The sequence below is a fragment of the Lissotriton helveticus genome, chromosome 5_1, assembly GCF_964261635.1.
Source record: "Lissotriton helveticus chromosome 5_1, aLisHel1.1, whole genome shotgun sequence".
NCBI classification, from domain to species: Eukaryota; Metazoa; Chordata; class Amphibia; order Caudata; family Salamandridae; genus Lissotriton; species Lissotriton helveticus.
This window is the reverse complement of record NC_136065.1, coordinates 2,078,346,516-2,078,372,623: the sequence shown is the minus strand read 5'-3', so window position 1 is coordinate 2,078,372,623 and position 26,108 is coordinate 2,078,346,516.

Here is a 26,108-nt window from a genome sequence, read left to right as displayed (position 1 = left end):
AGGGCGCAAAAGGAGATTTCTAGGGGGCGATGGTCACTATCGCCCTTGTCCCCTAAGTTGAAGCCCAGTACATGGTGAAAAAGTGGAAGAAAGACTAACGTATAGTCTATTGTAGAAGTTACATTGCTTGAATTAAACGAGGCCACAGATGGAGAATCTTCAGGAAATCTACCGTTTAGAACCCTCAGGCCCGTATGTTCTAAATCTTCCAGCAGCTCCTTTGCAAGCTTGGGAATTTTACCTTGGCTGCTGAATGATTGGATTGGAATATTCCAGTTGTAAGACTGGGCCTGTATGTCACTGTCTACTGATGACCCTAAAATGCATAGATTAAAATCTCCGGAAAGAATTAAGTTGGGTGAGGTTTGCGTAGTCATGACATGATATAGATGGTCCATTAAGCGTTTCACCTCTTGTTTCTTTTTCTTTGGGTTTATATAGATGTTAATCAACTGAACCTCATTCTTCTTCCCCCCAAAATTTAATGAGATCCCAACTGTGTTAATCGCCGGAGAGTTGGTACTGAATGCCTGCACATTACCAACAGTTGAGATTTTGATGTAGGTTGCTAATCCGCCTGCCATCCGTCCGAACTTGCTTTTCCTTGTGGCTGGGGAATGATAGCAGGTGTAGCCCTCTATGTGAACCGGCTGCTCCAGCCAAGTTTCCTGGAAAAGGATGATATCAAATGATTTCACGTATTGTAGGAAATCTTCATCTGCTGCTTTGTTGTTGAGCCCATTTAAATTCCATGAGCATAATTCCAGATGTGGTACGGCCGAGTGCAGGCCTGACACCTTTAGATTTCCTTGTCATTGAGGATTACTTGGTGTGTTACTTATTCTGAAGAGCCGGTGTTCGATCGCGCTATACGGGTTGGCAATCATTAAGCTGTTTTTAATCCGTGCCGCCTGAGCGGTTGTAGGAGATCGACCCAGTGCACCCCTCAGCACCGACCTTGTCTTCGGGGTTGTTATAGATGGTAGCTGCTTAGGTCTCTCGAGCAACGGCACCGGATATCCTATGTTGTGGTATGCCGCAGATTCGATCCCCCATGTTTTAAGGAGATCTCCCTCTTTAAGGATTTTGTTAGCAATTCCGGTAGAAATCCATGTTGCTTTTGTTGCTTCATTGCCATATGTCCTATCAGTTTTTATGAATTCTATAGAGAGAAGGTCAGCTGAGGATAAGTTGTTTAGCGCTGGTATGGTGCTAAGTAGCCGTAGTAGATTCCCTCTATTCAATATGTCCAATCGGCCCTTTGATTCGTACTCTGGAGTGAAGAGGACAATGGTAGAGTTCATATTTGGCTCATTTGACTGTGCTGTTGACAGGTGGGTAAGGACTTGGGTTGTTAAATTGCTGTTGTCGGACTGAGGCGCAATTCCTATGAGAGTATCCCCGGAAGAGAGATTCTTGGAAACAGGAGCAGGTGGATCTGAAGGGATACTCACTACGGTGGAATATAGCTGATTTTGAGGGCACGGGAGACCTATTGCCCTCTGTTCTTGAGCTCGTGATCTTTCACAGTAGGTGATAATAGGGACTTCTCTAACCAAGTCCGTACTATGATTAGGCTGTGGCCCCCTTAGTTCGAATGTTGATGGTTGTTTGACGGGACTAGCATCGTTCTCTTTATCAGGGCCACGGTTTTCCATGGTGTTTTGGTTTTCATTGTCATTGGTGGTCCGGGCCCTCCCATCCTCCTGCGTAGATGCCCCTATGGGTGCTACTACGTGATTCCCATTAGAGGAAGATCTGTGCCCCGTAGAGATTAATTCTCCGCTGTTGTTAACTGTGGTTGGGCCCAGGTTTTGCTCCTCCTGTCTTTCTACTGACTTAAAAAGTGGGTAAACTTTTGGCAAGCTTATGGATGATAATTTTTTGCGGCCTTTCCTCTTTTGCTGCTGCCGCCCTTTCGCGTTTAGGGGCGGCGTGTTAGCCTTCGGATCTGGAGAGGAGCATGTTATCAGGTCGCTCGATGGCTGCATCTGACAACCCGATGGCGGAACCAGTACAGCCTTGTCTGCAGTGTTGGCTAAGATATGCCCTCCTGTTGGTAGTACCCGAAATGCTGTTTCGCCGGGATTGATGTGCTGGGGCCTTACATTAAGCCCTTTTGGCAACCCTTCTATCAGAGAGGATATTATTTCTGGAAGTGCTGCCAGTTTGTCGATGATGGGACCACAGCTGCATACCAGCTTTGCCTCTTGCTGGGCTCTGCTGATTAAGGAGTTTATTTGACCAAGTTTATCATCTATCGGCCCAACGAAAACAGCCAAGGTATCAAGTAGAGTCAGCTGCAGGTCCATTTTGTCAGATTGGAAGTGGAGAGTGTCTACAGTCCGTTGCATGGTATTTAAAAGAATGTCCCACGTGTTTGACACGTCTGATGCTTGAGTCCTGGGTAGGGAAATTTTTTGGGTTGCCAGTTTGTTGGGTGTGGAAGACGTCGAAAAGTTTGGTAAAGCGGTTGAATTCGAAAAATTTCCCTCCCGGCATGAGCCCCTTTTGGTGGGCTGGGTTTTGTTGTTTGATTTCTCTTGGTTGAAACTGTAAACTCCATGCTCTTCGAGCTGGAATACTACACTGTTTCTGAATCAAAGGAGCTGTACTTAAATTCTGCTAATTATAGTGAAATGTTGTGTTACCATCATCATAGACATCATTATTTGCATCGAGCTAGTGTTCACACACTTTTTATTTGTACACAATGGAAATATTGTCCTATTCCCCGACAAGGGAGCTCGAAAACTATAAATTCACATCTTTTTCTGGATATGAAGCATCAGACACGAAATCTTATTAGTTTAAACGTATGCCTACACCATCAAAGAAATACATGCTTACACAAACCAAACTAATATATACAGACTTGTTTTTTACACAATTAGCTGTGAAAGGGTATAATTATTGGAAGGATACCATTTAATTCCAACACAAATGATTTTTCCAAATGATACAGTTGAGCAGACTACTTAACTAGGACTGGCAAAAATATGAAACATGAATACACCAAATATTCCTTCCATTTTCCGATTTGATAATTGCCAACATCTTACAAATTATACTGAACAACAGCTCAATAGCATGCTACAGAATGGTACATTTAATTCCACACTTTCACGTCGGAACAGGTGGTTAATGTGGACACCGGACACAAATTGCTGTAATGCTCATTTTTTTAATTCCACACCGGGGCTTAAGGCAAGCAGACCAACACCTGCTATTCCCACTCTCAGCACTCAGGTATTGTCACCATCTATTCAGTGAGGACATTTTTCCAACAATGGATGGAACATTCCACACTGTCTGAAGTAAAACAACATCTTTCTTTCCTTTCGGAAGACATGGACCTATCTGACTTCCTATTAAGTCCTAAGTCTCCTCATTCAAAAAAATTTATTTATGCCAGATATAATCAAATTTTGAAATTATCACAAATAGAAGCTGCTGCACGTTTACGACAAATTGATCAAGATAATTTGTATAAAGTACTTGCTGTTGTTGATAGCAGTATTAATAAGTTGTCTTCTCGCATTTATAACTCAAATAACAGTGTGTCGTCTGTTATCAATATTATGAACAGTGACATGTCTTCTTTGTGCCACGGGCAAAGTCAGCTTAGATCTATCATGCAGTTTAGCTGGACACTTCAGGTCTTCAACAGTGGCAGCATTCCATGGTGTTACCTTAATTCTACACAGCAATTCTTGCCTTTCAATCTGACACGCAAACAGTGAATCATGGCACGAAAAAATGCCTCATACAAAAAGTTACATCTTGAGAAGTTACAACAACTCCCATTCACAGTAGCTAAAACATCCTCCAAGGCTTGGCGGATACATGGCGTAATATCTTTGCCAATTTCAACATTCCAGTTCACAGCTTGCATAGGAAGCTCTAGGGGCAAGAGCTTTATTCATGAGTTATGGTCATTCGCATTCTGATGTGAGCAGGCTGAAAAATAGGTATTTCTTACTGGAGAGGAATGCGACTGTTCTGTTGGGCATTCACTTAAAATACACTGCGCATATTATGTTCTTCAGTGACTCTTCTTGATATTCAGTCTGACCAATTTGTGCAAGGTCGAGCAACATGGTGTACTGTTTTCCTGTGCCCGGTCAGCAACATCTCCTAACATTTGTAGACACAACTCAGTAGCACAACTGAAGTTTTCTAACACAATAGTTCTTATCATAAAAACTGTGGGTCAGCCGCTTGGAGAGCAGAGGGGAGAATTCTAGCAGAGAGACCAGTCTTGGAACTGAAGCAGCATCCTTGCGTAAACTGAGTTTACACCTATGATGCGGACTGTCTAACTGCACACACAAGGTATGGGGTCCGGTGCTAATCCTACAGATCACTAATATATCCCTGTGCTCACATAGTGAGGGTAAGCTTAGATAGATATATTAGTTCCCATGGTCAGGCTGTTCAAAGTTTACAGCCTGTTAGTAATGTTTATTACGCTTGTCGTATTTGTTTACTAATCGCAGCAAACCGCTTCAAAATAGACTACGATAGTTGCAATAAATATATTGTAAACTTACTTTATGTCTTCTTTCTGTTTATTATTGACGTGCATGAGTGAGAAGGAAAGGTGATGATCTGTTTCCACCGTTCCCTTGGGGATTAACGGTTCATGTTCTAGGTTTGCTAAAATCACCTGTTACTCTGGAAAAGTTAGGAGTTGAAGTGACGTACTGTGAACTAGTCTGATTTGGGCCTCCAGGTATTGACATGGTAGAAAGACTCGGTCCCTACATTCTGACATCCTGTTCTCCCAAGACACAGTTAAATTTCCAGACCGAAACCCAGCACACCCAAGTATACCAAAAATTACATATAATCTGCCAGTCCTTGAATTTTGCTATTAATGTCATCCATGTACCATAGATGAGCCTTATGACAAAATGTACCTCTAGTATGATATGACCAGCATGTTGTCATGCTTGTCCCAAAGCAGCCACAGCGGTCATCCTTTATGCCTAGAATCACACCCAGTGTGCTAGTGTGAGCATTTTGCCATGGGTGCACCATACCATGAATTTTGTCATGGGTGTCCCATATAATTATTATTATTATTATGCGGTCTTATATAGCAATCGATTACCCGTAGGCATCTCGGCGCTTGCCTTGGGAACCCGTCCTGGCTTTTTCCCTGTGAGATACCCGTAATGGGCATCCCCAAGGTGAAAGCCAGGCATCCCGCCGCGGGGGGGCCGTAGTGGAGATTAAGCAGGCTAATGCCCAGAGCTGCAGAGTGTGAACCCGTGATTCGAGTAGGCACCGAAACGAGAATTATCGAGTCCGTGGATATTTGGGCTCAAGACCCTGCCGTGTCGGGAATTGAACCCTGGTCCCGGGTCTGACCTCTGCTTCAGGGTCTGCCTCCTCTAACCAGTGAGCCACACTTCTCCACACTTCATATAATAAGTGTTATCTCAAATATTTCAGGCTCCTGTCTGTTAATAATTGCCTCCAGAATGCCAACACCAGTATTCCGCCAAGGCCAAAAGCAGACTCTCAAGAATAACACCACATGCTCACTCCTACTAGTTTACATTTACTAACTCACGCTCATGCTCTCCCACTCACGAATGTATGTTGTTACATCGCGTACCAATACCACACGTGCCATTACAACGCGGGTATTACTACGCGATGTCAGTGACAACGACATGCCATTGCATCGCAAACTTTTACCACGACTATGCCTTTACCACGGATGCCATTACAACGCAAAGGCATGCATGGTAAAGGTACAGTCATGGTAAATGTTTGCAAGGTAAGTGACTTTACCCTGCCCTACAGTAAACCCTAATGTGGTACGCCTGCACGACTCACCACCAACCCCCAATCCTCTCCCTACATATACACTACCCCCAGCACAATCCCCTAGACTACCCCCAGTCCTCTCCCTACATTTACACTACCCCCTGCATGACCCCCTACGCTACTCCCAGCACGACCCCCTACACTACCCAAACACCACTGCACTACCCAAACCATAAACACTATCCCCAGCACGACCCCCTACACTACCCAAACACCACTACACTACCTTAAACCCTAAAACACTACACCCAACACGACTCCCTATACTACCCAAACACCACTACACTACCCTAAACCCTAAAACTCTACAACACTACAACACTACCCTAAACCACTACCCACACTACTCCTACCCCAAGCACAATCACCCTTACCTCTCTTTCCTCGTGGTTCCTCTCCAGCGTCGCCATCTCTGCTCCCTTTTCCTGCTTCCTGCTTCACGTCGAGGGGAGGTGCACGTCGCTGTGAGGAAACGGAAGAGCCTCTGTTTCCTCACAATGAGGTGGATCGGCATTACTTCGCATGCGTTGTAACAGCGCATGCGATGTAAAAACATGCGTAGTTATGGCTGCACGTTGTTACATCCCATGCGTTCTTACGCTTGCGATGTAATGACATTGCGGGGAAACAGCCGCGTTGTAATGGCTGTTTCCCCCTACTCAACCATTCTCTCTCACTTGCATTCATTTGTTCTCACTCTCTTGCACTCAATCTTACATTCACTCACATTTCTTACACTGATTAACTCAGCTACTCACTCACACTGACTTGCACTCACTCTTTCCCTCACTCTATCATTCCCACTCACCCTGACTCACTTATACCTACTTACTGACAATCTAATTTATTGGCACTCACTGACTGACACTTTCACTCACACCCATGCTAACATACACACTTGCACACAAACATGCCCTCTTTCACATAAACACACTGTAACCCGTAAAAAGGCATACAGCATACATTTAAAAACATTTTTTACTAACCTATTGATCCAGTTTTTATTACACTAAAAGTGAATGATAATGATTTACTGTTAGCATAATTAGAAAATGAGCTGAAAACAAGGTGGCCGAAGCCACCCCTGTCTTCTTGGCACTGATTTTGCCACCTCTAAGGCCAAGGTTCGCAAAGGCAGTGTCAGGGGTTGCAGTGAGTAAGCCATAGGGTGCAGTTGCAACCCCTGAATGACATCCATGCTTTTTACTGTAAAGTGAACTGTCTTCGGAGGACTATTTCATCCCTATGGTATTTCAGTCTTCACCTCTCTACACTGATCACAAGAGCTGCCAGCTCAGAGGAGTGGGGTAATGGGTTGGCTTTAGACAAATGTGGTGACTGGCTGGAGCTGGCAGCAGGCGCATGGCAGGCAGGCTCCTTCACCGCTTGTAAGAGCACAGTGCCAGGAGCAGTCCCCCTGCATATAAATGTGCAGTATTTGTAAAGTGCGAACAATTACCCGAAGGTGTCAAGGCGCTGGGGGCCGTCTGGAATATTAAGCGAGCTATTGCCCAGAGTCATATGGTGCTGGGCTGATCTGCCGCCGGTGCTGGAGATCGAACCGTGAGCCACCGGGTTCCGGAGTCCGTCGCCCTACCCGCTGCGCCATACCTCTTCCACAATAGTGTGGCGAGCCAGCAGCCCACTCGTGACTTGTGTTGTGCCTCTCAAAGGCCATGCTTATAACTAGTGTGGGTGCTTCACTCACTCTGCATATGAATGCAGGTACACAAAAACAAGTGGGCATATTTACAAGGGGATTGCGCCACTGGAACATCACTTTTTCCGATGTTCCGGTGGCGCAATTCCCTGGTCCAGGTTTACAAAGTGGCGTTAAGCCCAGCTGCGGCTACGGTGGAGGAGCGTCACCACCCCTCCCCCACCCCCTCAAAACCAGCAGGAAAGGAAAAATAAAACGCACACGTATTAATAAAACGGCACACGTTTTATTTTTCCTTCCTGACGAGTCTTGGTGGTGGGGCCTGGTGGTGACAGGCACTGAGGAGAGTGGCAGTGCACTCCCTTCACTGTACATGATGGTTTGGCCAGCCCCATCATGCACAGTGAAAACTCTCTCCAACACAGTATCGAAGTAATAGGAAGAGCAAAACGCCTTTAAAGATTGTTTATGTGCAGGAAGATGTCGCTTACTGCACATAAACAATCTCCCCTGCAGCGCAGGCACTCTTGCAGTGCAAGGGGCCTGCGTTTGACACTCGGCAGCTAGGGAAAACACAGCTGTGTGGTATTCTTGTAAATACGGCGCATTCCTGAGTTTCTTAAATGACGCAGACTCTGCTAAATTGCGTGCTGCGTGGCGCTAAAGACGGGTAACACTTTTTAGGAGTCTATCACTTTCACATATTTTATGTGGGAGAGAAAGCGGGTGTGTGTGCGCGCGAGCGCGTGTCTGTGTGTGCGTGTCTTTTATAAAAGTTACGCACCATTTAATCTCCGCATAACCGGCTCAATCTCAAATTCCAGAACGATCTCACTAGACATCCCCCAACGGCATTCGATGACATCACAAGATCTTCCATCCTACGCGTCTCTCATGCAGGTCAGGAGTACCGTGACGTCACTCTGTGAGATCTGCCTCAGCGGCGTGACATCACAGTGATACTTGGCTCGTTTTGCGTCCCGCGTGACGTCACTTTCGGCGTCACCTGGTGAGACCGGGTTCTCCGCCCTGCGTTATGGGTGCAGGGTATGGCCTGACTTTCAGTCCTCTGCGTCGTCCTCTTGTTTTGCCTGGCTCTCAGTCTTGGATGAGGTCATCTAGTGGAGTCTCTGGGCCTCTGTGTCATAATGTAATCAGCCTGGCTGACAGTACTGTTCAACGTCACCCATTAAAGCCTGATATTCAGTCTCGTGCGACTCACCCTTCAAGGCTGTTCTTTTAGACCGGCACGATGCACCTGTTGAGGTCTGAAGTGGGTATCCTCGGTGACGTCACCCAGTGATGAGGCCCGGCACTCAGTGACTTCTAAGGCCTGCTCTAGGTCCTCCGTGATGCCGACCGACCCTTCCCCTGGATGTCACTCGCTGCGCTCAGTCCTGCGTGACAGGAGCAGTCACACTTCCCCTATGCCAGACCGTGGCGTGACGTATCCCCGGTGACGTCACCCAGTGACGTGGCCTGGCACTCAGTGTCTTCTGAGGCCTGCTCTCCGTCCTCCGTGATGCCGCACGACCCTTCCCCTGGATGTCACTCGCTGCGCTCAGTCCTGCGTGACAGGAGCAGTCACACTTCCCCTATGCCAGACCGTGGCGTGACTGCATCTCAGGGGCCTCCAGCCACCATCTCCGCCCCGGTCCGACCACACGGCGTGGGGGCTCGGGGCAGCCTACGTCAGCAGCTGCACGGCGGTCAGAGCTCCCCGCAGGCCGTGGCACAAGATCACGGGTTCAAAGCCTGCCCTTCACAGCTCGACATCCTCCCTGGGCCACAGTTGTGTGTGTGTGTGAGACTGTGGGGGCCTGACTCCAGGGCAGGCACCCAGCGAGATGTGCGATATATACAAGCGACAGGCCCCTGGAAATGTAATTATGCACCAAGGGGCCCTCAGCACAGAGAGATGTGCACAGCGAAAAGAGATGTGCAGATATACAAGCGACAGGGCCCCTGGGTATGTAATTATGCAGCCATGCCGTTTTCCACACATATCTCAGCTCCTGCTCCATAATTTACAGAATTTAGCAATAAAAACGTATTCAATTCAATTCAAAGAATCTTTATTTCGGCGGAAAGCCATAAAAGAAGACTGCAGCGGAATATAACAATCATTTACAATGCAATAGGTCTCGCAGCATTAAAGTTTGAGTTACTGGCATTGTAAATGACAATGCTTTGCATTAATTCTTTTTTTTATTTGCAATTGGTATATAAACATTTTTTGTGAATGGTTAGTTGTTGCTTATGCTAAGCAAAGTTGCCAGTAATATAGAGTGCTAGTCTTGCTTGTTCTAAGCATGCTGATTGAAAGCGCTCTGATACGTGCGGGTAAAGTTTGCGCTACATAAAAGTGAATACCAGTAAATAAATTTAAAAAAGCCTACCTGTACCACGTCCGTTCTTATTCTGCGATGCCACATATCTTTGGGTCCCTGTACTTATTAACTGCACCCGGCTGTGGGAAACCTCCATGGCAGGAATAACGTGTTGCGGGGCAGACATGGGCAATGTAGCTCTGTCCTGTGGCTGCACCGCGGGGTAAAAGTGTAGGGGCAGGAAGGCAGGCGGCAGGTAAAAAAACACAAGTAATTCATTCATTTGCATTCCTCAGACAGACAACCTCCCAGATGTTTTCTGTGGCAGGTTGGGTTGGGGGGGGCGGGGAGGGTTTGCTCGTGGGCGTATTGGCGGCATGTCCCACAATAGCATGAATTCTCCCACCATCAGAATTCGGGGCATGCTTGAATTTTTTTTCCCTTGGAACAACTAGTGCAGGATTTTTGCCAGAAATATATGCTGTCCTTCAGATAGTTTTGTTTGCATTGTACCATTGCTTCCCTGTGCATTCGTTAGTAAGTATCGCCTTCCATGGCCTCTATCAGATGATTTTACTTAGCTTTCCTTTTGCAAATCACTGCATGAGGTTTGTTTATCAAAAGGATTTAGAAACAAAATCAAGACTACAGTTACCAGAATGCACTAGTGTTACACCTGAAACCTCAGTACTGTACACATGCCATCCCAGTGACGTAGAGACATCAAGTTTCCATTTATTAAGCATAGATGACATGACTACACGTGAACAAAGAAAAGTAAAAAAAGTGCCCCAGTCCTCCGGGCTTTCTTTCACACGCCCTGGTTTTCAGATGAGCTAGGAACAAACTGTACGTCTGCATGAAATTATTGATACTCAAAGCATCATATCATAATGTAATTCTATTCGGTATCAAATGCTTAGTATAAAATGCACACAGCTCTGGGGCGCATTGCACTATTAGCTTTTATAGCTCATCCAAAAAGTAGTTGTGTCATTTTCTGCCTCTTTCACCCACTCACTGTAAAAATATCGCAGAATGCTTCTGATTACACCTAATTGTTTCAAAGAAAATATAAACTCAAAACCGGCATACAACGTCAATATTTTACATGATGTGTGACGTCAAACCATGGAGAACCAAAATAAAACAAGTAGGAGAGGGAGTAAAAGTGCACAGAGCAGACGCCCTCGGAATGCCTCTGTCTACAACTAACAAACAAAAGGCACGGCTGTCAGTAATCCAACTGAGGCTTGCCACAATACTTAAATAAATAACAAGGCATAGTACTGTTTGCGCTATACAAATCAAATTACAATACAGCCCAAAAAAGTCAAGCAGCGGCACGCGCCCCTCTCCCTTTACCCCGCTTACCCCTCGTCCTGCTGGTTTATCTTTGATCCCTCCGCGAATTCACCGACGGAGGCCCCGCCACAGGTGGCGGCGGTGGATATGCGTAACTGACCATTTCTGTCATGGTGGCCGAGGCGGAAAGGAGCCACGGGCCCCGGTCAATCGCGAATGGGATAAAAGCGGAAGGAGCCGCGGTGTTTTATTTTATTTTATTTTATTTAATGCGATTTGGGTGGCCGAGGCGGGAAGGAGCCACGGGCCCCGGTCAATCGCGAATAGGATAAAAGCGGAAGGAGCCGCGGTGTTTATTTTATTTTATTTAATGCGATTTGATATAGCGCTAACATTACCCGGAGGTGTCAAGTCATTTTTTTGGCATACGCAATACCAGCAGCGGAGCAGACTCTCACGAGCCCCTCTGCTGCCTCTCGTCTCTGAGAGGGCGGGACTTCCGGCTTCGGAAGCCCGCGCACGCGCCCACGGAGAGAAGCCGCGCCCACGGAGAGAAGCAGTGCTGGTGACGCGGGGCTCCCGTGCCCTAGAGAGAGCCCCGCGGTGGCGGATGAAGACCGGAGTGGCGGTAAGTGGGCCGGGCGCTTGGTGCACTTGTGTGTGTGTGTGCGTGTGCGCGCGCGTGTGTGGCGTGTGTGTATGCGACAGCGGGGGTGGGTTCTCTGTATGTGTGGGTGCGTGCGTGCATGGGCACTTGTGTGTGTGTGTGTCTCTGTGTATGCGCATGCGTGTGGGGTGTTGGAGCTTCCCAGGAGACAGCAGCTGAGCGCGTTCGCGCGCGCGTGGCCTGCTCCGATCGCCTTTGCGCGCGGCCAGGTGCTGTCTCCTGGGAAGCAGAGCCAGCGACAATAGATCTCCTGGCGGACACAGCGCTTACGCGCTGTTACGCCACGAGACCTAAAAAACCGTGTAAAGAAATAACAGTAATAAATGGTACAGTTAGCATCAACACATTAAAAAACAAGCATTTGCAACGCAATAGGTCTCGCATTAGGAAAGTGTGTGGTATTGGTACTGTAAATGACAATTTATTTTAATATGTGTTGTTTTTGAAAATATATAAATTAATAGCATTGTTATTTGCAAAGCCAATAGCGTACACTTTCTTAATGCGATTCCTATTGGCTATGGAAATGCTTGTTGGTAGCAAGCAAGGACAGTGCTGTTGTGGTGCTGAGTGATGCTGTTGTGGTGCTGAGTGATGATGTGGTTGGGCTGAGTGATGTGGTGGTGTATTAGAGTGATGTGGTGGTGTCCTAGAGTGATGTCGTGGTGTCCTAGAGTGATGTGGTGGTGTCCGTGGGTGAAGTGGTGGTGTCCCTGAGTGATGTCGTGGTGTCCCTGAGTGATGTGGTGGTGTCCCTGAGTGATGTGGTGGTGTCCCTGAGTGATGTGGTGGTGTCCCTGAGTGATGTGGTGGTGTCCCTGAGTGATGTGGTGGTGTTCCAGAGTGATGTGGTGGTGTTCCAGAGTGATGTGGTGGTGTTCCAGAGTGATGTGGTGGTGTCCTAGAGTGATGTGGTGGTGTCCCTGAGTGATGTGGTGGTGTCCATGAGTGATGTGGTGGTGTCCCTGAGTGATGTGGTGGTGTCCCTGAGTGATGTGGTGGTGTTCCAGAGTGATGTGGTGGTGTTCCAGAGTGATGTGGTGGTGTCTGTGAATGATGTGGTGCTGTCTGTGAGTGATGTGGTGGTGTCTGTGAGTGATGTGGTGGTGTCCCTGAGTGATGTGGTGGTGTTCCAGAGTGATGTGGTGGTGTTCCAGAGTGATGTGGTGGTGTTCCAGAGTGATGTGGTGGTGTTCCAGAGTGATGTGGTAGTGTCCTAGAGTGATGTGGTGGTGTCCCTGAGTGATGTGGTGGTGTCCCTGAGTGATGTGGTGGTGTTCCAGAGTGATGTGGTGGTGTTCCAGAGTGATGTGGTGGTGTCTGTGAGTGATGTGGTGGTGTCTGTGAGGGATGTGGTGGTGTCTGTGAGTGATGTGGTGGTGTCTGTGAGTGATGTGGTGATGACTGTTCAGTGTCCCGTGGAAAGGGATCTGTGAAAGTGCTATTCAGCCCCAATTCTAATGACGGGGCCAAGGACAATAGGAAACTGGTAGATATACTGTAAAATTGCAGCAAAAACCCTACACCTCATAGGTTGAGAACCTACATCTGATACGGTGAGGAAGGAATTAAGTAATTTTGAATTTGGTTTCATTATTTAAAGTTTATAGACAAGATGAAATCCAATAAAAATGTAGTGTAAGTTATGATTCAAAAGAGAATAGATAACACAATTTCCCATGCTGTCACTGAGCCTTGCAAGACCAAAACACGTTAGACACAGGGGCAACAGAATCACTGCTTAAAAGCATCAAGCTTCAGAAAGACATAATCTCACTGTACAAATATTGAAGGTCAGACAACACATGGTCAAATCATTTTCATTTCATTTCATGAAGCTTTATTCGGTTCAAATAGATGACCATAAAAGCACAACCAAGTACAACATGTTAAAAAAAGAGGTAAAGCTTTTAATATATAGGGGCAGATTTATGAAGGCCTTGCGCCCCCGGTGCGTCACTTTTTCCCTTGTTAAAAAAGACGCACCGGCGGCGCAAGGCCTTCATAAATCTGCCCCATAGTTCATAACGTCATGTCAGTTAAAAAGTAATTATTTACACTGAAAAATAACATATCTAATCGATTGATTAAACATTTTAAAAAATCATACTTTTCCTAGCATTGATGCACTGATTTAAGAACGTCGCAGTGTAAAAACAGATGTCAGCTGATTCTAAGTTAAAAATTAAATTCATAGCTTGTGCAACTGTGCGTACTCCGTATTTAACAAGTATAGGTTTCAGAAAAGCAATACGAAAGTGCGTATACAGTTTGCAAAACAACAGAAGGTGTACAGTACTCTGGGTGGATACATTATCACACCTACACGGCCCGGACGGATGATTCTTAATATTGGGATGGGCTACCAAACAATGGGCCAAACCGAATCGGAGCCTAGTTAATACAAATTTGTGAGAGTTCCTAGTTACCATGGTTAAATACAAAGGGAAACCTTCCACTGTAATATATCTGTTATAAAAAATAACAGTAGACAGAGATCCGGCTGCAATTGCCCGCTTTCTTCCCATAAATGTTAAGAAGGTAATTTTCATATCGAATTTAGAGATCATAGATGCTGCTCCGGGATCATCTAAAAGATTAAGGTTAAAAATGTCTGAGAAACAGATAACAACATATTTTATCCAGGGGATATTTTGATATTTATCCAGGCGTAAACAATCCTCAGCGATAGATCTATTAAATTGCTTATCATCCTCAAGCCAAATAGACCGCCAAGACATCAGAGGCCTAAGGCGTAATAGATCAGCTAAGTGATTGGCTGCTAACTCTCGATGAGTTAACTCAGTCGAGGCTGACATGGGCAAACAAAGGAGTCTTTTGAAAAATACATTTTCCTCCAGCTGTAATTCTAAAACATTGCTATGACCCCATACACCTGCCCCATACAGTGCTATGGTGGTGCATCTAGCCTGGTAAATTTTGAACATATCCCTTGTTCGACGATCCCCAATCTTAGCAGCAAATCTATAAATACCATGGGCATTTTTTGCCATTTTATTCCGGATATTAGTAAATTAATTTTTCCATTTCCTATCATTTGAAAAAGTAATACCTAGGTAACAAAATTTTTGCACCTGTTGCACCTTCTCTCTATCTATAAAAAAAGTATTTAAAACTCTAGCTTTAGCTCCACAGGTCATGGTGTAAGTCTTCCCTTTATTAATTACCAATTTTCTATCTTTAATAAAGGAAGAAAAACTGTCCATTAATCGCTGCAGTCCCACCGGGGTCCTAGACAATAAAACAGCGTCATCAGCGCATAATAACACCGGCACTGGTACACCATTGATCTGGGGTGCATCAGCATTAACTTTTTTTAAAATGACATCAATTTCATTAATAAATAAAATAAATAAGAGGGGAGCCAAAACGCAGCCCTGTCTGATTCCTCTTCTGACACTACATTTTTGGGTGCATTCTCCTCTAGTACAAAAGCGCACACAGGTATTCAACTTCTCATATAGCCTAGCCAAAAAGAAGATTATGCCCTCGGGTGCGCCTAGTTTCAACAACGTTGGCCACAGTAGAGCATGATCTACCATATCAAAAGAGCTACTCAGGTCTGCAAAACAGAGGTAAATAGAGCCTGGTTTGGCTTCAGTGTACTTCCCAATCAAAAGATCAAGGTTAACACATTGATCGAGCGTACCACGGCCTTTTCTAAAACCAAACTGGCTATCAGCTAATATACCATTCTGCTCGGCCCAATCCTCCAATCTTACAAGCATAACACTACTCATCACCTTGACTGATGAGTCAAGGAGTGATATTGGTCGATAATTTTTTGCGTCAGACCTCGTGCCCTTTTTATAAATTGGTACTATGATCGATTCGCCCCAGGTTGCAGGGGGCTCAGAACACACAGCTGCATTAAAACAGTTGTAAGAAGGGGTCCCCATACTTCTGGAGCAGCCTTATAAACGTCTATAGGAACCCCGTCGGGGCCCTGGGCTTTCCCTCCTTTACTGTTACGTATTCCACATTCAACTTCCTGGACAGAAATATCTAGCGGCAAGGCCGCCCACTGATTTAAACAAATCTCTGTTGGTTTATCGGAATCAAAAATATAAGAGAAATGGGAAATCCACCCTTCACTTGATACATTAGATGTTATCTCTGGTGTTTTGTCTTCTTTTAGGAAGGGGGAATTAACAGTGGCCCAAATAGGGTACAGTTTGAGAGTTCTGCTGCTTGGTTAAGACAATCCCAAGCCAACTGCTGTAATTCGCATTTCCTCAATTTGAGCACACGCTTATACTCCATTCTCAAATTAGTTATTACATTTTTGTCCCTTGGCTTCTCCCCTAACGCCTGTTTAAGTGTGGTTAGTGCAGCAGTACATTGATGGTTGAACCAACCCGGTCCACTCCTACATCGTCTGCTGTTACTTCCGGTAAATTTGGCATCAATCGCTTTATTGATTACATTAAAAAGTAATAATATTCTTTCGGGGTCAAATCTATTTTCTAAAAAAAAAACAATGTTCGGCAGGCTCTCCTTGATTATAGAACTAGATAGTTCATTAGCCTTTTCTCCTGCCCATCTTAGCCTGACCCCATTTGTCCTATGAGGTTCCACATTTGCAATTATATTACCTACAACAATCGAACTATCCGCCCATAAGTTGGTATTCAAAATAATCTGATTGTGATCGCTTGAAGTGATAAGTTCAATACGTGGGGGAGCACAGTAAGGAATAATATTCGATGACACAATCACATGGTCGATGACAGAAGTGGCATGCCAGTTTTTAAAAGTAGGAATTACCAATCCATTATCGTCTTTACAGCATTCCACTATTTCCAGATCGTAACAACCCATACGTTTATGCAATGCTTCGCCATACCCATTATGACCAAAATGCAAAACATCACAACCTGCATTATTGGTAACCCCATAGACCTTTTGTGCCGACAAATCACACAGTGCAATGTTAAAATCCCCCAGCCAAATAAAATCAAATACACATTAGCTTCTTGGCACAAATTATCAATAGTTGCGGCCAAATCAATTACTAATTTAGCCCTAGTACCATCGAAAATATTGTTGTAGTAATTGATCAGCAAGATATTACGCTCCTTCCCCTCTATTAACCATAGGATCTGTACAAGATCATTTACAGGTATATACCTGTTAACCAAAATAGGGCGTGAAATTGTTACAAGTGTAAGGAGGCCCCCTTTGTGTCTACCTGGTCCCCCACCCACCGCAAACAGGTTGTAGGAGACAAATCCATCATAATTAACTTCACTTGTACTCCATGTTTCCTGAAAACATAGGATATCATGGGCATTAATAAATTCTGACCATCCAGGATCTTTCTCCTTAGATTTCAGCCCCGCCACATTCCAACAAATAATTGTTGTGCTTTTTTCCCTTGCACTGTCACTATCGTGCACCATTCTGTTGTTTCTCCCCCCTTCTCAATCTGAGTTGTTTTACTTAAATCCCCACATACAATTAGGGCACTTTCATCCAACTCCCGGTTGATATTTGTACTAGATATAGAATCTGAACCCACACTAATTATGGATTTTCGAGCCACACTATTCCTCTCACAAATAGCCACAGGAAAACTAATAGGCCCCGGTTGTCGGGATTTCCCTATCTGCTCGGATCAATCATTAGCATCCATAGAACTTAGAATCTGGTATCGATTCTGCATTACAAGATCAAGGTGTGTCCTTTGCACAGATTGCCATGGTTTACCTCTTCTACCATTGCGGGGAGGGCTACCAGGGGGGCTTTAGAAAAACCCAAGTGAGCGGGCACACACACTGCCATCAGTTGTCGGCAAGGATGCTGCTCTCAAAAGAACAGTGGCTGCATGTTGTGGGTGTTTAAAATTAATTATAACACAATCACCCCTAAAACATTTCCTTGAGTTCCCAATCCAATGCACCCTTCTGTTCGTCAAGACTTGATCTGAGAATTCAATAGGGAAGCCACAGTGTTTGTGCAACCAAGAAACCGTTTTAAATTTTAGGGTTTCATGTGTTTCTTGGTATCTATCATGCTCATCTGGGGGGACAGTGGTTAAAACTACCACGTATGGGGCGCAGTCAGGCGGGAGGTTAGTATTGCGCCTATGTCTTACCTCGGTCCAGTCTTCATTACCATCGGCATTTATGACAGGCTGGCTGTCATTATTCACTATAGGCGTGGAAATTAAAGGATTACTTGGATTACTTCTGCCGTTATCACTAGTGCCTATGACTCTCTGCGGGGCAACATCCTCCTTATCACAATCAATTGGTGGCGTTGTCATTTGACTACCCGCTGGTTCTACCGTGTTTTTAAGTAATCCACCTAGTCTATTGACTTCAGCAGTTAGCTGGTCAATTTTGTTCATGAGTGGTTTAAGAATGGCCTTAATTTTAGAATCAATAATACCCACTAGATTATTAATTAATTCGGCATCCAATGTAACAGCATCGTCTCTAGCCGTGATGTTAACATCCTTATTCGACATAATAGGAGGGGTAACTGCTCTTTTCCTAGCTGGTCGTGGCACTCCCCATTTAGTCTGACCTTTTCTACAGGCCCTAACCACTCTAGAAACTGGAGTACATGGGTGCTGAGGTGTGGTAATAATAGAATCTTCCAAATCAACCAAATTAGGGGTGTCCTGCCCAGATGTATCTTTAGCAGAGGCCTCGGGATTATTAGTGCTACCGCTTTCATCCAATGAGAGTGGTACCGGCACTGCTTCCATGATAGGTTGCGAGAGGGGGCTAACTAAACCCAACAACTGCGCCTCTCGTTATTAATCTTGCTCACAATCTTCACCAAATAGTTGTCTGTAGTGTGGGGCATTTAAGTGGGCTTGAGTTTAGACATAGCGCTAATTAAAAGAACCGATATAAAGCTTCTTAAGTTTGACAGAAATGATAACAAATATAACACACACCAAATGTAAATTAATATAGTCTCACTATGTATATAGCCAGTTTGGGATAATCAAGGTTTCTGGCCCAGTCCAGTCTCTTTCTGTCTCGGACTGTCGCAGACTGTCCGCCCTTTGTCCGGGCTTCGTCCGGCTTGTCCCGCGCGCGTCCCGCGACGCGGAGGAAGCTGCTGTTCTTTATGCGCCTCCGGGCGCGAGATTGCTCAGGTGTGGGCTGTGGGCGGCACCGCTGGGCAGGCTGGGAGCTGTAGTCTCCCCCCTCTGCGGCCGCGCGGTGGTGCTGGCAGCGGCGGCAGGGGAGACCAACAGCGTCGGGATCCCAGGTAGGTCTGCAAAGCTCCGGTGGTTTTGGCAATGATGCTCGAGTTCTCGCCCAAGCAGCTTCTAAGTGCCCCGCTCCACCGAGGGAGCCGCTGTTCTTTATGCGCCTCCGGGCGCGAGATTTCTCAGGTGTGGGCTGTGGGCGGTACCGCTGGACAGGCTGGGAGCTGTAGTCTCCCCCCTCTGCGGCCGCGCGGTGGTGCTGGCAGCGGCGGCAGGGGAGACCAACAGCGTCAGGATCCCAGGTAGGTCTGCAAAGCTCCGGTGGTTTTGGCAATGATGCTCGAGTTCTCCCCCAAGCAGCTTCTAAGTGGTCAAATCACAATATGGACCCTGCTTCAAATTCCTTTTCAACTGAGCTAAGTTGGCATTAAGTTTCGACCAAGTCAATATTCGGTAAATGAAGGAATTTTACTGATCAATGTGAGAAGTTGGCCTGGTATATGCTGCTCACTAGTTCTAGTGATCACCTTGTACCATGCCAAGCAACCCTTATGGTGCAGGTTGTAAAGTCAACCTTATAGACAAGCTATCCTAGGGGTAGCATGGACTAAGCAGTCTTAGGCTAAACTCTGTAAAGGCATGTGAAGCAAGCTGTTTTACCATACACAATCCCCTTGAATACCAAATGAAAGGACACCACACAGATATATATTGAAAATATATATATATTTATTTCTACAAATATCCCCTATACTCTTTATGAGCACAGAAGCAAATGCGTTAAAACAAAACACAGTTTAAATACACAAAAGTTGCACGAATATGGATGAGCCCTAGGGGCCACCTAAACCATATACTAAAATAGTGGTATAAGAACCACTATGGGGAAAGTGAAGAGGCCTAGGGCCTGGGGAATTGCTGGAGCTGATCGGGACTAGCAGTGAAGAAGTCGGGAAAGGCCCGCGGGACTCGGGTGCAGTGCGGAAAGCGCACGCAATACCAATGCAATGTCAATGGTGCGTAAAAGTTACAAAGTCAGTTATTAAGGAACCTTCCGAGTGACCTAGAAAGATGAAACTTTAGACACAGACACTAGAGGTGTGTACCAGTGTGGGAACACCGGCGGAGCTGAGTTACCTCACCCACAGGAAGCGGGTGCATAGGGTCGAAGTAGTGTCGGGTTTCGTCACGCAGGTCGATGGTGCTTGGAGCTGAAGATGCTGCAGGCGGCTCGATGTGAAGAGTTCCGGTGGATCCAAGGGTGGATCTGAAGAGGTGAAGACCTGAAAGCAGAGGGGACAATGTTCAAAGTCACTAGCCAGTGACTACCGTGGAACCAGGACGGAACCAGGCGATGTCGGGTGCAAACAGGCGTCAAGGTGTAGCTTCTCTCTGCAGCCACGTGCACACGAGGGGTCGAGGACGTCCAGGAGTCGGTCACGAGCTGTCCCACGCAGGCTTCTCGCTGTTGGCGGTGTCGCCGACTTGATTGAAGCAAACAGGCCTTGGCTAATGCAAGCCACCCAGGAATCAAAAAAGGCTTGTCACTCGGACCAGCAAGGTCAGAGCGGATGCTCCCTTTTACAGGAGCAAGGGCAAGTCTGGAGCAACCAGACCTGTGGTGAAAGTTGTAGGTTTCGTCGCCAAGATGGCCGCTAGCCACGTGGCAAGTGGCCGGGATGGCGCGTCGAGTGGCACGGTGCAAAAGGGCCCCACGCAGATCGTGGAGATGCTGGGGGGCTGATCTTTGGTGCAAGGGCTGCTCGAGGTTGGGGCTTCTCAAACCCCAAAGCACAGCATCGAGGGTGCCTCTGATGCTGCGCAGTCAGCGTTTCGGGGGTCTTCCAAGAGGTCCGGTCCCACGTCTCTCGATGCCTCCACGGGTCCCTTCTTCGTAGGGACTGTGGATCAGGCGGTGAGAAGTCTGGGAGTCTGGGTCTTGTCAGGCTCTGGGCTCGGGCTCCGGCGGGAGGCGGCGGCAAAGCAGACGTTGAGTTGCTGGTTGGTGCCTGTGTTCACAGGGTGGTCACTCCTTGGCCACAAGGGAGATTCTCTTCCGTCTTCTGAGCAGCAGAATGTCGAAGTCCAGTCTTCTTCTGTATTTCAAGTTGATTCAGGATAATCTCAAGTCTCAGGACACAGCTCCCACTCTTATTCCAATCTGGGGGGCCGGATCACCTACTAGGTCCCTCCTCTGGGTGGAACCAGGAAGGGGGGTGGTTACACCCCCTTTCCTTTGTCCAGTTTCGCGCCAGGACTGGGGCTGGAAGGCCCCAGCACCGGTTTGAACTGGCCTATGCACAGGGACACCTTGTGTGCCCCAGGCATGTCTGATTCTATTCAGCCCTGTCCTACCCAATACACAAAATCCTGTCTGGGGTGGTGCTAGCACCTCCCAAGGCAGGAAACCCTTTGTCCAAGCTGCCCTCGCTGGAAGGACTCCCAGCAGCAGGAGGTCAGACTTGTGTCTGCGGTGGCAGCATCCATCTTGTGATGCTGAGGCTCTGTTTAACTTTAACCGGGGTTCAGGCTAGGTACATGTCGTGTCCCTCTAGAAGGGTGGAATGCTACCCCCGTCGCCAGAACTGGCGAGGGGGTAGTATTCCAATTCGTATGACACCTTACTCGACATGTTTTGATAAAGCCAAACCCAAGATAGCATTTAACCGCGAGGATTATAATGCACTTAAGAGTATATGGTATGGCAGTATCATGAAACAGCTAAAGGCCATGGTTCCGAAAGCTGCAGACAGGCTCAGCTCATGCCAGAGCACTATCTCACATATTTCCAAGCACTCTGCCTCCAGGATTGATGAGGCCTTCCATAGGAGTGACTGATAGGAACATATGTGTCCATTTTAGGTTAGGTATAGGCATACTACACCTAAGTAAGGGGTGGTTACACCGACTTACCCCAGCTGAGTGATCAGCCAGTTGTGTCAAATATGGAGGCCAGGCCAGGGGTGGCATAATACATGCTGCAGCCCCTGGTAGGCCTTGGAAGCACCTATGCCCTGGGTACCTGGGTACACTGTTACAGGGGCCAATAAGGTGAACCAGTTCCAATTGTGTATGTACCTAAGGTACATGGAGTCCATTTTAAGGAGAGAGCAATTAGCCTGGGGCCCTGAATAGCAGGGTCCCAGGCCAACTAAAGTAAAAAATCAGCTACACACCAGGCAAAAAGTTTGGGGGTAACCATAGTCAGATATCCACCTTCCTACATAACCCCACCAAACGAAAGGAGATATGGCTATCCTTGACCAGGTAAGCCTATATTGCCTAAGTGGCCATATAAGGAAGTACCAGCTCTGGCTTGGTTACCCCCGGTCTCATGGTCCACTAAGCAATCCCTCACCCTAAGGGTATCTGAGGGTCTCCACCATAGGGAATCTCTACCTGTGGTGTGTCTTTGCAAAGTTAAAGGCTGGTGTTGGGATGGAGTACTGAAGTGAGATTCCTCTGCAGGACTCAGCTTCCTCCAATCACTCTCCACCATGTGTGCCCTTCTTTCTTTGACTGAGTTGCACTGTGCTCTCAGGGTCAACCTCTGGCTACCTAAAGCTGGAGGCTGGGTCCCTCTTGTTGGCTTACTGGAGGGACAGGTCAGGTTTGGGGCCTTGGGGTCCCAGGTTTGGCTGTGCCCAACAGAATCCATCTGTGGGAGGTCCCTAACTACTTTTAAGGGGGCTCCCTCAGGAGTTTTTGAAGTTTTCACCTCACTAGGGCTACTAGTTTCGGTGCCCCTAATCTGTTGATGGGGGTGCTTTATTTGACAGGGGGCCCTTTGGGGCTCACTGTCCTTCTTGTCCTCTGCAGCCCTGGGCTGTGTAAGGCAAGGTAGAGAGGGGCAGGATACCTGCTCCAGACTGGGTCCCACCTGAGAAGGGTCCACTGACATCAGAGGCTCTGTCAGGCTAGGCCTGACTACCTCTGGGGCAGTTCCTTCATCAGGGGTAAGATCAGTTCCCTGAGGAGGCTGATCCTTTCCTAAAGTCTGGTGGGAGGGAGATTTCTCTTCCTCCTCAATGCTCTCTGTTTGCGTGGAGTGATCCATCTTTTCAGGCTTCACAACACATGTATCAGTTTGAGTTTGGGCTGTGGCCATCACAGCCCCACCAACCTTTTCAGGAGGAGACTCAGTTTGGGTATGGGCTGTTACCATCACAGCCCTGCTAATCTTTTCAGGAGGGAAGTTAGCTAAAGATGGGGCTGAGGTTTGCTCAGCCCTACCAACCTTTTCAGGAAGGACATCTTGGATTGGGGCTGTAGCCATCACAGCCCCACTAACCTTTCCATGTAGATTTACCATTCTAGAATGGGTTTCCTGTTCAACCTCAGCCCAGGCTGAGATTTCGAAATCATTACCAAGTAGGCAATCTACAGGCAAGTTTGCTGACACTGCCACTCTCTTTGGGCCAGTGACACCTCCCCAGCTAAGATTGACTACTGCCATGGGATGTTTGGTTTCTATTCCATCAATGTTTGTCACCTGATATGTGGCATCAGGTAAAAGTTGCCTTGAGGGGACTAGACATTCAGCCACCATGGTGATGCTAGCCCCTGTGTCTCTAAAGGCCTCAACTTTCAAGCCATTGATGAGGGGCTCCTGTCTATACTTGCTCAAAGTGTTTGGGCAAGCAGTGAAATTGGCAAACCCCATGCCAGTCTCATAGACAAGAGTCTCTGAGTTAGGGGACCTGGATAGGCCAGATTCCACCTGTACTCCAAAAGTAAACCCACCCAGATTCCTGGGTGTGCTCCCACTTCCTGGGGGATTACTGCTGACAGTAACAGGAGGTGTTGGAGCTGGCTTTGGAGGTATATTCTCTTTATTACCATTCTTGGGACAACAGCTGTCTGTTTTGTAATGCCCAACCTGTTTACAGGCATGACAATAAGGCTTTTTCTGGGTTGAAGAAGTGTCTTGGGACCCACCCCCATCCTTGGAGTTTTGGGGCCCTGGGGAAGTCTTTTCCTTACTTTTATCCCCGCCCTTCTCTTGAGGCTTGGTAGTCTCTTTCTTTTGGTCACCACCCTGGTTATTAGGCCTGATCCTGGTTCTGACCCATTTGTCTGCCCTCCTACCCAATTCTTGTGGGGAGGTCAGATCAGAGTCAACCAGGTGCTGATGTAGAAGCTTGTGATGTATTTCTATAGGTACTGTATCGATTCCCCTATTCCTGACCCTGGTTTGGTTAATAATTAACTAGCAGCCATCTAACGGTGCAAAAACCGTTATCTGATTAAGCCACACCACGGCACAGAAGCGCGTTATCTGATTAGGTCATAACGCATGCCATCTAATTAGGCAAGCGATATTCCTCCAGCCCCTGATAAGGCATACGGAGTTCTCAAAACAAATCAAACCTACAGCGACCTGGGAAATTCCTGTAGCCATTGTTTTGATTTCACCGAGAACTTCAGTAAAAGAATGTGCGAACGAACCCGTTCGTATGACATCCTTATTGACGTATATATGTCCATCCTTACGTCAATCTCGGCACCTTTCAGGTATAAATATTACCGGCATTGCCTTAAGCAAACACACGCGGTGGTGACGAGATTGGAGCAGCGAGACTTGCCGAGGAGCCCAGCTGAGAGCGAAGCCCACAGACGCTGCCCCGCCTTCCTGACGCGCTGAGAACGAGACGCTGCTTTTCTCCTGCCGAGAAATCCAGCTCCGGCGCTTCTACGCAACCCTCGCAGGCAGCTGGAATATCAAGACCTGCGATAAGAGATACCAGCCCTCATACCTTCTAGATCCCAGGTACAGAACTGAATAACCCCTTGCAGAGAATGCTTGAGTCAGTCCCTTGGCAAAACAAACTTAACTTAAACTGCTACTTATCTACTCCCGCCCACGTATTAGGCTTAGGTCAGGTACACTGGGGTAGGCGTGGTTAGAAGCACCAGTTGAGTACGATTAGTCAATGTATGTATGTATGTATATATTTTATCCATTTTAAATATCATATGGCTTAGAAACCATATCAATGCTTTTACAGTATTATTTTATAATTCTGTATTTACTGTATGCACTTTACTTAACTATAAGTATTGCAATAATAGCGATCCATTTCTCTTGTACGAGAAAAGAGACTGATCAATAAATACCATCTTTTATTGAACACGCCCGTCTCTTCCTTTTCTCTACAATCTGGTGAAACTAAGAATGCACTGAACTGACTGAGTAAAATAAGTTGTCTTTTGTTTTCACACGACTCTAGAGATACACTCTTGATTAGGGGAGAGCAAAGTTGTCATGTTCTATGGTTGTCAGAAACTAAATCCCTTCTTGTCTATCCAGGGAGGTTAAAATCCTCCTTGCCTATTCGAGAAAGTTTCTAGTGAACTCTGAGCTAGCTGGCAAACACAAAACTTTAAGTCTAATATCGTCGGTAGAAGACCTAGTTAACCTCTGCCCTAGGTCTATACTATTGAAGATATTATTCCAATGCGCAGAGCCTATTGGGATAATAGGAACTACACTACATGGCGCCCAACGGTTTGGATAGGCGATAAATCTAACGTAAGACATTAGAGTAACTCAGTCGTGCTTTTTCACTCAGACCCTTTTCCCCATAATACTCCAAAGACGTCTGGAGTGGGTGAAAGGTTATATCCGCCAAACTTCGTAGGAGGAGACTCCTATGTATGGTTCTTGGTTTATTCAACGTTGAAGGATAACACTGTTCCAAAATATTGTGCATCTAATCTTTGTTTCCATAGAAACCTGATCTGCAAATAAACAAAATAACCTTCCTGTCAGTAAAATGTCAGACAGTGAAGAAGGAAGGGAGACAGCTAGAGTAGCAGCTGAACTCCTAGCAGCTGACAATAGTCTCCTACTGCAAGACCCGGACGCAATACTAATCCCGGTCAACATAAGAAAAACTATAACTTTAAAACTTATAGAAAATGGGCTGACACCGAGAGGTGGTACAGTCATATTCGTAATTGAGGCACACGAATATAGGCAGACAGAGGTATTCTATTCATGGATAAACTTTCCAGCAGCAAACGCTGTAACAAAGGACTTCCACTATTACAAAATAGAGGAACCTCCGAATGAGTACACTCCTTTCGAGGAGGTGGAAATTCCACTCAAAT